The sequence below is a fragment of the Temnothorax americanus genome, unplaced genomic scaffold (genome assembly GCF_048541705.1).
Source record: "Temnothorax americanus isolate GAGA-0224 unplaced genomic scaffold, ASM4854170v1 Scaffold133, whole genome shotgun sequence".
In the NCBI taxonomy this organism is placed as follows: Eukaryota; Metazoa; Arthropoda; class Insecta; order Hymenoptera; family Formicidae; genus Temnothorax; species Temnothorax americanus.
Window position 1 is genome coordinate 65,970 of NW_027509268.1, and position 12,829 is coordinate 78,798.

Consider the following 12,829-nt stretch of genomic DNA (forward strand, 5'->3'; position numbering starts at 1 on the left):
GTGCGCGATAGTGTTACGGCGGCGAGCTTACTCGACGAGCGTAACAATACTACAAATAGCCTTCTGCTTCGTTTAACTGAACAGCTGAGCGAGTCGAATGCAAAATTGACTGAGCAATTGATGGAGTCGAATGCGAGATTTTCTGCGTTTGTCGAGGAGCAGCGGCGTACGAATAACGAATTGTCGAGCGGAACAGTCAGCGGATTGTTGAGTTAGAGCAGCGGTGTAATGCTCTCGCGGATGAGATTCGTGATATGAAGAGTGATCGTGCTGGTTCTCATTCTGATGTGTATGTTCAGAGTGCGAATGAATTGATTGTATCGGGTGTGCCTGCCGCGATGTCTATCACCCCTTCGGAATGTGTTCGCAACGTGTTTGCGACATTGGAGATCCCTGAGTTTTCGTGCTACGTTCTTGATGTTAGGGCTGTCACTCGTAAGCCTCTGCCGGTGGCGGCTGGTGACCGACCTTTACCGATTTCTGCTACGAACTTTTACATCGTCACATTGGCTTCGGGTGCGGTTCGTGACCTTGTAATGTCCAAAAAACGGGCTCGGCGTACGCTCACGCAGAAGGATGTTTGTGGCAACGGCTCGGATCGGAATGTTCATGTTAACGAGATGCTCCTTAAGGACGCTTACGAATTGTTGCAACGGACGAAGCGTGTCGCTAAGGACAGTCCTATGCGTATGTCTGGGTGAGGAGGGGTCGTGTCCACGTCAGACGTTCTGATGGCATGCCGGTTATTCAGATTAACTCTATTGCTGATCTTGATAAGCTCGTTTGACATGCCCGTTCCGAGCGCTCTTCATTGTCCTCAGTTGCGCATCGCGGCTCAGTTTTTGGGTCTACCCAGTTTCTTATCCGTATTGCTTAATTTAACGCTAACTCTTTTTGTGGACATATCGACTTGCTTGCACATGGAATTGGATAATATCAGTTTTTGGTATAGAGCTTCTAGCGCTTTCTTACCATGTTATTAGTTTGTAGATTGTGATGCGCCTTAGTTCTTAGTTCCATATACACTGTTCAGTTTGCTTAGTATTACTTGCTTCCTATCATATTCTATTTTTATTATACTTATTAAGTTGCGTTAGTTCTTAATTTTATAATATATGTTATTGAAATTGGTTATATTTCATTGCGTTATACTCAACATCCTATCAATTGTTTGTATACTGGATCATTGGTTGCTCGCTTTACGAGAGAGAGCATGCACATGCTTTGTAATTACAGTACTGTACTTCTATCAAATTCACATAAACTTCTGTCTTTAATATTTTGCTCTTATCTACATCATGTGTATCTTTGCATTATGCTTTGTAATTACAATACTGTACTTCTATCTTGATCTTGTAACATCTTGTACTGCTATATTGTGTGCTTGCCTTTATAATTATTGATTGTATTCTTATCTTTGCCCTTTAGCCATTGCTTGGGCATAATAAAATTATCTATCTATCTATCTATCTCTCTCGATTTCCGTTAGCGCGTGTCGGAGTCCCATCTGCATCTTCAAACTCGACTTCAGATGATTCAGTCGTTTAAGGTGTTTTAATTCGAGATGTTTCGTTTACATCAACGTTTTCTTGTGTATGAGCAATAGAATCTGTTTGTTGTCCAACAGTATTCGGAATCTAATCTTCACTCGTCGAGTCGATAAAGGTGAATTTCGTCTCATCAAATATAATGTATTTTTCAAACAGAATTTTCCTCTCTTCGGGACACCAGAGCTTGTATCCATTAGGACAATATCCCACGAAGTAACATTTCTTTGATCTAGATTCAAATTTTCCAGCTACAAGTTCTTTTGGTATGCGTAGATAGGCAACACAACCGAAAACTTTCATTTTCTTGGTATTTACTGGCTCATCGAACCACAAGTACGCAGGCACACCTCTATTCAAAGTGGACTTCTGTTGACAAGATATACAGCTGCCAATACAGCTTCGGACCAAAGTTTTTTACCAAGTTTAGAACCCAAGATCATGCATCTCGCTCTTTCAATGACAGTCCTATTCATCCTCTCAGCGACTCCGTTCTGTTGAGGCGTATATCTGATGGTGAATTTAAACTGTATTCCCTTCTCTTTGAAGTATTCCTTTATCTCGTTGGATATGTATTCGCGTCCATTGTCGCATCTGAAACAACTTATTTTTTAATTGAAATATCCTGCTATCATTGCTTCGTATTTTTTAAAACATTTCAATATTTCAGTTTTATACTCAATAGTATATGCAACGGTAAAGTGCGTGTAATCATCGACAAATGTTAATACGTACCTCTTCCTATCGTAAGATATTGGATTTATTGGTCCCATTATGTCGCTATGTATCAGCTGAAGTGGTCTTTTTGCCCGAATCCGATGTTGATCATGTATCAGTTTGGTCTGCTTTTTTTCAATACACACCTGACATTTTTCTATCGACTGTTGTGATGCATCCGTAATTGTTTTCTTATTTTGATCCAAGATTCCTGACGCTCTTATAGTTCAGATGTCCGAATCTCTTGTGCCAAATTTCCAGTTCTGTTGCAGCAGTACAAGCATTCACCGTTCCTACATGTTCCAGATTTAATGCATACAACTGCGTATTCTCTCTGTTTGCAATCTCCACCGTCATGTTTCCCTTCTTGATTATTTCTTTTCCGTCAGCAAATAGTACTTTGTATCCGTTTATCTCTAATTTACGCACGGATATTAGGTTGTAAGTCAATCCTTGTACGAAGAGTACGTCCTTTATCTTCATAGGAATCTTATTTCCATTTACGTTGCTCACGACGTTGATTTCTCCGGTTTGTTCTGCTCGTAAGTAACCGCCAGATTTAGCGATGTTTATCTTCACCGGTCTTTCCAGTGTTACCACGTTTGACAATTGATCACGGCTACTAACAAGATGTTTCGTTGCACCAGAATCTAGGAACCAGCTCGATGTATTCCGTAATTCATGCTCTGTAGTTGTAGCAAAATTGAAAACTGTATCTTCACCTTTAGAAGCGATTTGTGCCGTAGTTCCTTCAGTATTTTTAGTTTTTGTTTTTTTTCCGACAGTCTGCTCTTTTGTGGTCAGGCAGTCCGCAGTTATGACAATTAAATGTAAACTTTACTTTATTTGTATTAAATTTCTTTCCTGCGCCTTTAGAAGATCCATGTTCTTTTCTATTACCCGTAGACGATGAAAAGGTAGTTGTCGACGCATTACTATACTTATTCTTTTCGCATGCAAGTTTTCCATTCCGCTTCAATTCTTCATCGAGTAGTCTCGTTTTCACAAAGCACAACGTCAGTAGCTCTGATGACATAGTTTCCAGTGCTGTTACTACTGTATTATATTCCGTCGGTATTGTGAGTAGAAGATGACATACTATATCCAACTCTTCGAGGGTAGCACCTTTGGATTTGAGTTCTCGAATTAATTTATCAAACCTCAAAAAGCGATTAGAGAGATTATCATTACCGGCATCAAATTTCAATGTAAGAAGTGTCTTTCGTATCAAGAGCTGACTCGCAATACCTTTTTTTTAATGCATTTTTCAAAGATTGCCACACATCACGCACTGTTGCTTTATCTTTCGCATACTCTAAATGACTGTCTGCAATACATTGTATTATTTGCGATTTACATTTTCTGTCCTTCTTCTTATGCTCAGTTATCTCGGCTTGCTTCCTCGCTCATGTTTCCGCGTTGTCAGTCGTCTCAATTTGTACCAAATTTGTATACTTCCTTACGAAAAAAACACTCTAAAAAACACCCAAAAAACACCAAAAAATAATAGCGTAATTTCGGATCCCCAAATGGTGTAAACGCCATTTGGGGATCCGAAATTACGCTATTATTTTATGGTGTTTTTTTGGGTGTTTTTCTTGGCGTTAACGCTCAAATGTGTAAACGCCATTTGGGTATCCGAAATTACGCTATTATTTTTGGGTGTTGTTTTTTGGTGTTTTTTTAGGTGTTATTTAGGGTGTTTTTTTTGTAAGGGAGTATACAAATTAATTTCAAACCACCTTTAATAGATTTAATTTTATTTCAAGATTATTTATTTAAACGCTAATTAAAAAAATTTACCTCTTGGCTCCCTACTTATATGATATATATATATATATATATATATATATATATATATATATATCCTAAGGGGCCATATATATATTGTCACGACTTTTTGCACTCCCGGACCGCTCCGGGAAGTGAGCCGGATCAAAAGGACTCAGGAGAGCGGGATGGTTGGCCTCTCCAGTGATTTCCTCGCACCTCCGATACTCCACGAAATATTCCGAATGTTGGGCGCCAGACGCGTACCTTCGCGTCCACGAGATCGCGAAAACCTAAACGAGACGCGAAACGAAGTGTGGAGGTGCGTGGAATCGGCTAGCTTGACCTAATCACGGGCGGGGTTAATGAAGGGCGGCGCGGCACTCGGCGGGGTGACACGTTAATTTCATACTCAGTCAGATAACAAAGAATATAATATTTATTAAGTACTGGTTGTCGAGAAAATAACAACGTTTATCCATCCGGCTTCGATTAAACACAAGATAAATTCGATAAATAAATCACGAATAGCCGGTGGCGGGGTGTCGAGATTCGTTTAACAGAAATAATATTAATGCGGACGCGAGACACCCCCGGAGTATTGATTGGGTCTCTAATAAACACGCGGAAGGTTCTGTTCTTAACCAATTAATAATTCGAGTCGGAAATTATAACACGCAAGAATACTACTCTTAACATCGCTCACGAGAGTGAGGTTCAACACAAAAGTCGCAAGATAAGGGTATGTCACGCTTGGATGGCGTGAAAACCTCGTCCGGACCCGTACGAAAACTCTGTCGCAATGATATCTTACTTACGCGAGATATTCGGCTCGGGCGCAACGGGGAGGCGCCAAGTCATTTAACCAAGCCAGTCGCGATATCGCTAATACGGTTGGGCGCCAGGTGTGGAGAAGGCCACACCACCTTTGACTCGAAGTGCGTATCTAATATCCACGGAACGCCAGGAAGAACTACGCAATTAACATCTAAACGCACGAAGCGTGTGAACGCCGGTAATTTCTTAGCGCGAGTATAGGACGCAACGCAAGTAATACCGGACGCAAAGTTCCTCAACGCGAGAGCACAATTATCAACCCGCAATACGAGATCCGAACACCGATCGATACGCTAACACCGACGCTCGAACACCAGAATTTCCCGACGCGAAGAAACGGAACGCAATTGACGAACTACCGGTCCATATGCGGCCGTACACCCAGGTCGCGAGGACAACGCAATATACTCGCGATATCGAACGCATTAACGCCTATCGCGATCTCCAGGGATTCGCCACAACGCTTGTACCACGGTTCCGCGGCCACGATACCATCCCGAGGCCCTTCGCTCTCGTTATCGATCGCGAAATTACACTCAATCTTAACGTACGTTATCCCGAGCGAGAGCGTGTACCGGAGGGCGGTGTCGTGGCTTTACATATCGCGATTTACGGGCAACCTCACCGGGAATACGCCTCCTCCTGGGCTCCTCGCCGTCGCCTTCCACCACGATCCTCGATCCTCCAGACGAATATCGAATTACCCGACTCGGGGTGGCTATCGCGTATCTTACGAAACGTATCTTGCCGACGGACGACCAGAGAGTGAAAACGCTAGACCCGCTCGATTGCGGAATCGATACGGTACCCCTTCCTGAGGGGCGCGCGAGCCAATCGTGCGCGAGCTTGCAAACCCACGGTGTCCCGGCGCAGTGCTGTCGATACGAGATCCTTCGGGGGCGTGCAGCGGTCCCTCGGCGGCGTGCGACTCCTCAATTCGGTCCTTAGCAGCGGACGGAATTCGGTTCTCGCCGGTGTGCCTCCGGTTTGACCCTGGGGCGGTGATCAGTCACCCCGTAGGTCGATGTTTTGTAGAGATCATTTGCTGAAGCCGGGGATTCACCCATGCGCTTGGGGCCCCGCTATCGGCGGCCTCGTCCGTCGCTGCCGCACGTGCCGCCCGCCTGCCGCGCTGCTCTCGCCAGCCCGCGATCTCTGCTGCTTCCGCGTTTGCCACCCCTCCCGGGTCATCGATCGTCCTTGATTTCCCTCGCCACGTACTCCCTCGAAGGTTTGCCGTGGTGTGGGTGAGGTGCCGCGCGTATTACATTGCAAAAAAAAAGAACGTCATCAGAATGTGGAAACGCAATTAATTACGACCCCTGGAGATCTCGTCGTTGCCTCCCTGGTCCGTCGTTGGGCGCGAAATTCCGCGTCCTGTGACGGCGGCGGGGCGCCGCGACGATGCGGCGAGCCGCAACGTCACAATATATATATATATATATATATATATATATATATATATGGCCCCTGCGCATGCGCTGGCAGCGCATTCCCTCCACATGCTGCCAACGCACACCAAAGCAAAGGCACATCCGTGTGGTGTCGAGCGTCTAAATCATTAGTTCAAACAAATAATTAATGTAAAATAAATATTCAATAAATGTTAAAAAAAACATTTAAAAAATATCATCTGCTACTTGGGTATATATACATATATATATAATTTAAAGTTAGATATATGTATAATGTAGCTTTATAATAAGTTAAAATTTTAAATAATAATAAGAGAAATAGGATCGTATAACGATATACAAACAATTAGAATCAAAAGCCATGCGATCCAAGCTTAGGTCTTTGAAAGCCTTATATTAGTTTCTGTATACATATATGTCTATATATATATGTTACGGGCAAAGTCCGCATGGTGTGCAGTGTCGGCATTGCCCGGGCAATGTCAGCATTGCACAACGCGACTGGGCAAAGTAGTTTATTAGCGGACATTGCCCGATTTGATGTGGGCAAAGTTAACACTGCCCATCCAGCGATGGCAATGTCAGCAACTATTATCACATTGCAAATTTTGCTCGGTTCCAAGTGAGAAATGTCGACAATGTTAAATCTCCGTAGACTAAGCTGCGCTAAATGGACATGTCAAGCTCAAAGACCGAAAACGCTCACTGGGGCGAAAAAACGGTAATTATGCAGTATAGGGGACCACTCTCCGATGACCTTGACTTTGACATATGTTGTCAAGGTCACCTTTCTGAGTGACCTTCAGAAGGTTTTAGCCCTCAATCATTGTTCGTTAAAAAGTTATAAACAAAAAAAGTTTGAAAAATACAGCAGCTATTTTGAGTATTGGAAGGCATAAATAATTAATATATACGTGTGTGTGCCCTGCTTTAAAGAAGTTGTGATTTTCTTTAAAGCAGGGCACACACACGTATATATTAGTTATTTATGCCTTACAATACTCAAAATAGCTGCTATATTTTCCAAACTTTTTTGTTAATAACTTTTTAACGAATAGCGAGCGACGGCTAAAAATTACTGAAGGTCACTCGGGGTCATGACCTTGACAACATATATCAAGGTCATTAAAATCGGTGAGGTCGCCAAACTTTTCTTTGTTAATAACTTTTTAACGAACAATGACCGAGGGCTAAAACCTTCTAAAGGTCACTCAGAAGGGTGACCTTGACAACATATGTCAAGGTCAAGGTCAACGAAGTGTGGTCCCCTATACTGCATAATTACCGAAAAAACTAACCACAACGCATTGTGGCATATTCAAAAAGGCCACAACGCGAAATTCGTATTGATACTTTAAAAAACGCTTACAACGCGTTTTGGCAATGTGAAAATGCCACAATGCGTTGTGGACGCTTATTGATGCAGCCATGACGCGACGTGGATGTTTTTAATTACATGTAAACTTTCAACGCGTGAAAACCCATGTGGTAACTCGTCTCGCGTGGAAAGTGTACGCGTGGAGGCAGTAGGTTCCGCCCCCCTGCAGGAAGCTCCATTACCGTTAAACTAGACACTACAGTGTGCCTTTCAAAAGCACCCTGTTTACATGCGTGGACTTTCCATGCATGGAAAGTTGTAAAGCCATGTGGCAACTCGTTTTGCGTGGAAACTGAGCCCCTCCCTTGCCTACATAAGACTAACTGTTAATTTTCGACATTGTCCACTTGGAATCGAGCAAAGTCCGCAATGTGATAATAGTTGCTGACATTGCCATCGCTGGATGGGCAGTGTTAACTTTGCCCGCATCAAACCGGGCAATGTCCGCTAATAAACTACTTTGCCCAGTCGCGTAGTGCAATGCTAACATTGCCCGGGCAATGCCGACACTGTACACCATGCGGACTTTGCCCGTAACATATACATATAATTTTTCCAACGAACTGCGCGCCGATTATTTGTCGGACTTAAAACACAGTAATTGTTAGAATTAAAAACCCTTCCCTCCCCGGAATTAAATCGACTCAATTTAATTATCTAAAAACTGTAAAGAAATTTATTGCGAAAAATATTACCTCAGCCAGGGTTCGAACCTGGAAACTCCCTCATTCCGTTGTCCAAAATTTTAACCTTGCATTTTATAATTTTTATATTTTGTTTTATAATTGGGTGTCAACACTGAAATCCGATTGTCTACATCAAAATTTGGGTGTCAACACCAAAAGTTGAGTATCGATACCGAAACTTTGGGTGTCGACACTCAAATGTCGGTGTTAACACTGAAAATTTAGGCGTTGACACCGAAAATGGAGTGTAAACACCCAAAGTTGAGTGTAAACACCAAAATCTTGGGTGTTTTTTTCGTAAGGGCTCGACTTCAATGTAGGGTGTGAGCTCTAATTTCGCTAGCAGGGTCTCGACCCTGAATTTCCAGTCGTCGTAGTTTGTTCCGTCCAACAAGGGAATCCTGTACTTTTCAATTTCCGCCATAACGCGTATCGTGCACAGATTTATCTCGTTACAAGTAATACAAGTTTCTCCGGCTTTTCGTATCGCGTAAAGTCTGGACCCATAACCTGGTAGAATATGGGGATTGGGAACGAAACAGACTGAACAGACTCTGTTATGCGTGGCTAATATACTTTACTTTAAAAACGTGATCTCAACGGTCTCTTTACAGCGCGAGAGCTTGCGAGGAAGAAGCCGGGAGCGGACAACGAAAAAAAAAACAATTGCAAAAAGCTTTTTCTTAGTTTAATTGGCTCCTGTCTCTTTTCCGAGGACAATATGGCCAACCTTTTCCACTGTTTGGTTTGTCTGATGTTGATCTGAGTGTAGCGTATGGCTGCTACTGGTAGCCGTGTGAATAGGCTTAAGCTCGCAATGCGGTGGTCGTGTTTGGATAGGAAGAAGAAGGAGCGGTGGGAGCACTTTGACTGGGTACGAAGGGGATTGAGCCGGCGGTCGTTCGAGCACGCGCGAGCGCGCGTCTTATAAATTGATATCCACTGCTTTGCAGAAAGACATGATTAGGCCTGGTCTACAATGGATGTCGGAAGTCGGAGTCGTAAGAAATTGACCAATCACAGTTTATTATTCTTCGACCGCAAGGAGAATAATAGATTGTGATTGGTCAATTTCTTACGATTCCGACTTACGACATCCATTGTAGACCGGGCCTTAGTCGACAGATTTTATGCGTGGGTTTCTTAAGAATCGGGAAGATGTCATTGCATTGGGGTCCCTCACTCAACTGAATTGCTTTTCTTAAATATGCTGCCTGAACATGTGTTAGGGGGCAGTGAAAAATTACACGATTGATGTTTTGTACAGGATCGCCGCAAGCGCATGAGCCATCATCAACAATGTTTTTTCGGAATAAACTGTGATTCAAATTATAATGGTTCGCTCTCAGTCGCGAGATCGTAACGATCGCGTCGCGTTTAAGACCTGATTTATAATACCATAGTTTTGGGGTGTTTACATAGATAGTTTGGAAGAAATGATTGCCTTTGCTTCAAGCTCTGTTAAATAAATAATTGTGGAAATTGATAGCTAATTTTTCGCGTTGTTTGATGAACAAGTTTGAATGGGGTACTTTAAATGACGGGTTGATAGAGCCGAGACGAATGGCTTTTTTGGCGAGTTCATCCGCTATCTCGTTTCCTGTGATTTTTTTGTGGGAGGGGATCCAAATAAAGAGGATTTCTTTACCGCGGTTTTGAGCTGTTATTATCTTGTTTTTTATAAGCGGGATTATATAGTTAGATCTACATGTTACTGGGTTAGCAAAGGTGTCTAGAACACTTTTGAAATCAGAAACAATGGTGAATTTAGGACCCTCAAGGTCTAGGGTGAGCAATACAGCGTTGTAAATCGCCCAGGCTTCCGCTGTGAAGACGGAGGCGCGGGCGGGAAGTTTTAACATAAAGCTTTGTTGGAGTTGCGGGGAGTAACAAGAGCCACCCACCCAGCTGTAGGAGTCAATTTTTGAGCCGTTTGTGTAGAAAACTATGGAGTCTTGAATGATTGGACCAAATGCTTGCATGAAAATGTTTTGAACCGAAGATTTAGGAACTCTGTCAATCAGGCTTAGAAGATCAGAAGCTGGACGATAAAAGATGGGGGAAAATAGTATAAAGTGGTACAAGTGCTGGAAGGGGGAGGGGGCAACCTTAGAGTGGATGTAGGGCAGCAGAGACTTGATTTGCAAAAAGAGTTCAAGGAGTGGAAATTTTTTACGACAGTATTCCAAGTCAGGTGGCCTGTCTTGTGCTGTTATAGCCAATTGGAACATAGTTTCTATTACAGGATGGTTAGTAATCGATAAAGATTTAATAAGATATTTTGTTGCTAAGTGTTTTAGACGTAATTTGAGAGGAGGGTAAAAGAAGGACTTGCGGGGGGACATGTCTTCCAACGATGGGGGGCGAAGCCCCCCCAGGCGGGGGGGTCCAAGGGGGCGAAGCCCCCGAGTCGAAAAGTTGGGCGCAGGCGGGGAGGGGGGCGCGGGGGGGAGGGGCGCCTATGATAAAAGCAATGTTTATTACAGTATCGGTCATGATTAATATATCCTGCAAAAGAAAGAAAGTTTTGTACGTATTTTGAAAGACATAAAAACAAAATTAATGTATATTTTTTTACATTTTAACATTTTATATTTATTTATATATTCCATATATTATATATATATACCATATATTCCATACATATATTATTTACAGGGTGCCCCAGAATTCTTGGTACTTTTTTCATATTTAGATAGAGCGAGCCAAACTGAGTCGAAAAGTCATATACCATTTTGCAATTTTCGCAATAGTTGACGAGTTATTAATGATTAAAAGTCGACGTATTAGCCCGCCTTCCGCCAAATCCAAGCGCGCGGCGAGATGCGGCCGCCCCGCGGTCGGCGCGCGGGCAGTTGTTTACTACAAGCGGCGATGATTACGCACGAGCGGCGCGTAACGCCGGGCCCCTGTCCTACGCGATGATATATAGTTTTTCACCTTTTTTAAATAGAAATAAAATTTTCTAACAACATAGAAAATTTTTTTGTGCGTACGTATGTACATATGTGTGCACATGCATACACAAGAAAATATCAATTCTACTGCTTAAAAAAGCGATTACTCAATTTACCTTTTTTTTTTAGTAAGTAATGGTTGTCTTTAAGCATAAGAATATTTTCATGATAATAGTCTTAAAATGTACAAATTTTAGAAAGAGTCTTTATTATGTACTCGAAAAAAGAATTTATACTTCTTCAAAGAACATAATAAAATTTTATCAACGAAAAGTCAAAATAATAAATAAAATAATATGAGGACCCTCGAGATTAAAATAGAAGGCTATGAGGGTCAGACGTAGATCACAGTGCGTAATATCAGAAATAAGTGATTTATTCGTCGTTTTGATACATTACATCGATCCGTACGTTTCGGCTCAGTTTTGAGCCATCTTCAGCGGTAGCTACAGAAATTAAGTTACACGTTCTCCGTACCGTATGGTGAATTTACTGATTCAAAGTATCAGAAACATAGACCAATTGATCCATATCTGTAAATTTGTTCAATTAATGTTGAGATATTAAAAAGATCCCTTAGGAAACTCACCATTCGGTCTGAAAAACGTGGAATACAGAGCCATGTATACATAATGAATACTCTCTGCGAGAAGACTTGACGATCTTTATCGACACGACACATGCACAGCAATGATATGAAAGGTCTTGCAAGAAGAGGCATGTCGTAGGTCAACACACCGGCGAGGATTATAACAAAGCACGATTTGACACCGTCTCAAAATGACACGGATATTTTGCATCATGCATATGTCACGGTTTTGAGCAAATTGTAATCCATGCTCATGAACTTCGGTCGTTGGCAAATCGGGGTTTTACTATTGGTACATGCAATATTGTGACGGTGTCAAATCGTGCTTTGTTATAATCCTCGCCGGTGTGTTGGCCTACGACATGCCTCTTCTTGCAAGACCTTTCATATTATTGTGTGTCGTGTCGACAAGATCGTCAAGTCTTCTCGCAGAGAGTAGATATTCATTATGTACGCATGGCTCTGTATTCCACGTTTTTCAGACCGAATGGTGAGTTTCCTAAGGGATCTTTTTAATATCTCAACATTAATTGAACAAATTTACAGATATGGATCAATTGGTCTATGTTTCTGATATTTTGAATTAGTAAACTCACCATACGGTACGGAGAACGTGTAACTTAATTTCTGTAACTACCGCTAAAGATGGCTCAAAACTGAGCCGAAACGTACCGATCGATGTAATGTATCAAAACGACGAATAAATCACTTATTTCTGATATTACGCACTGTGATCTGCGTCTGACCCTCATAGCCTTCTCCTATTTTAATCTCGAGGGTACTCATATTATTTTATTTATTATTTTGACTTTTCTTTGATAAAATCTTATTATGTTCTTTGAAGAAGTATAAATTCTTTTTTCGAGTACATAATAAAGACTCTTTCTAAAATTTGTACATTTTAAGACTATTATCATGAAAATATTCTTATGC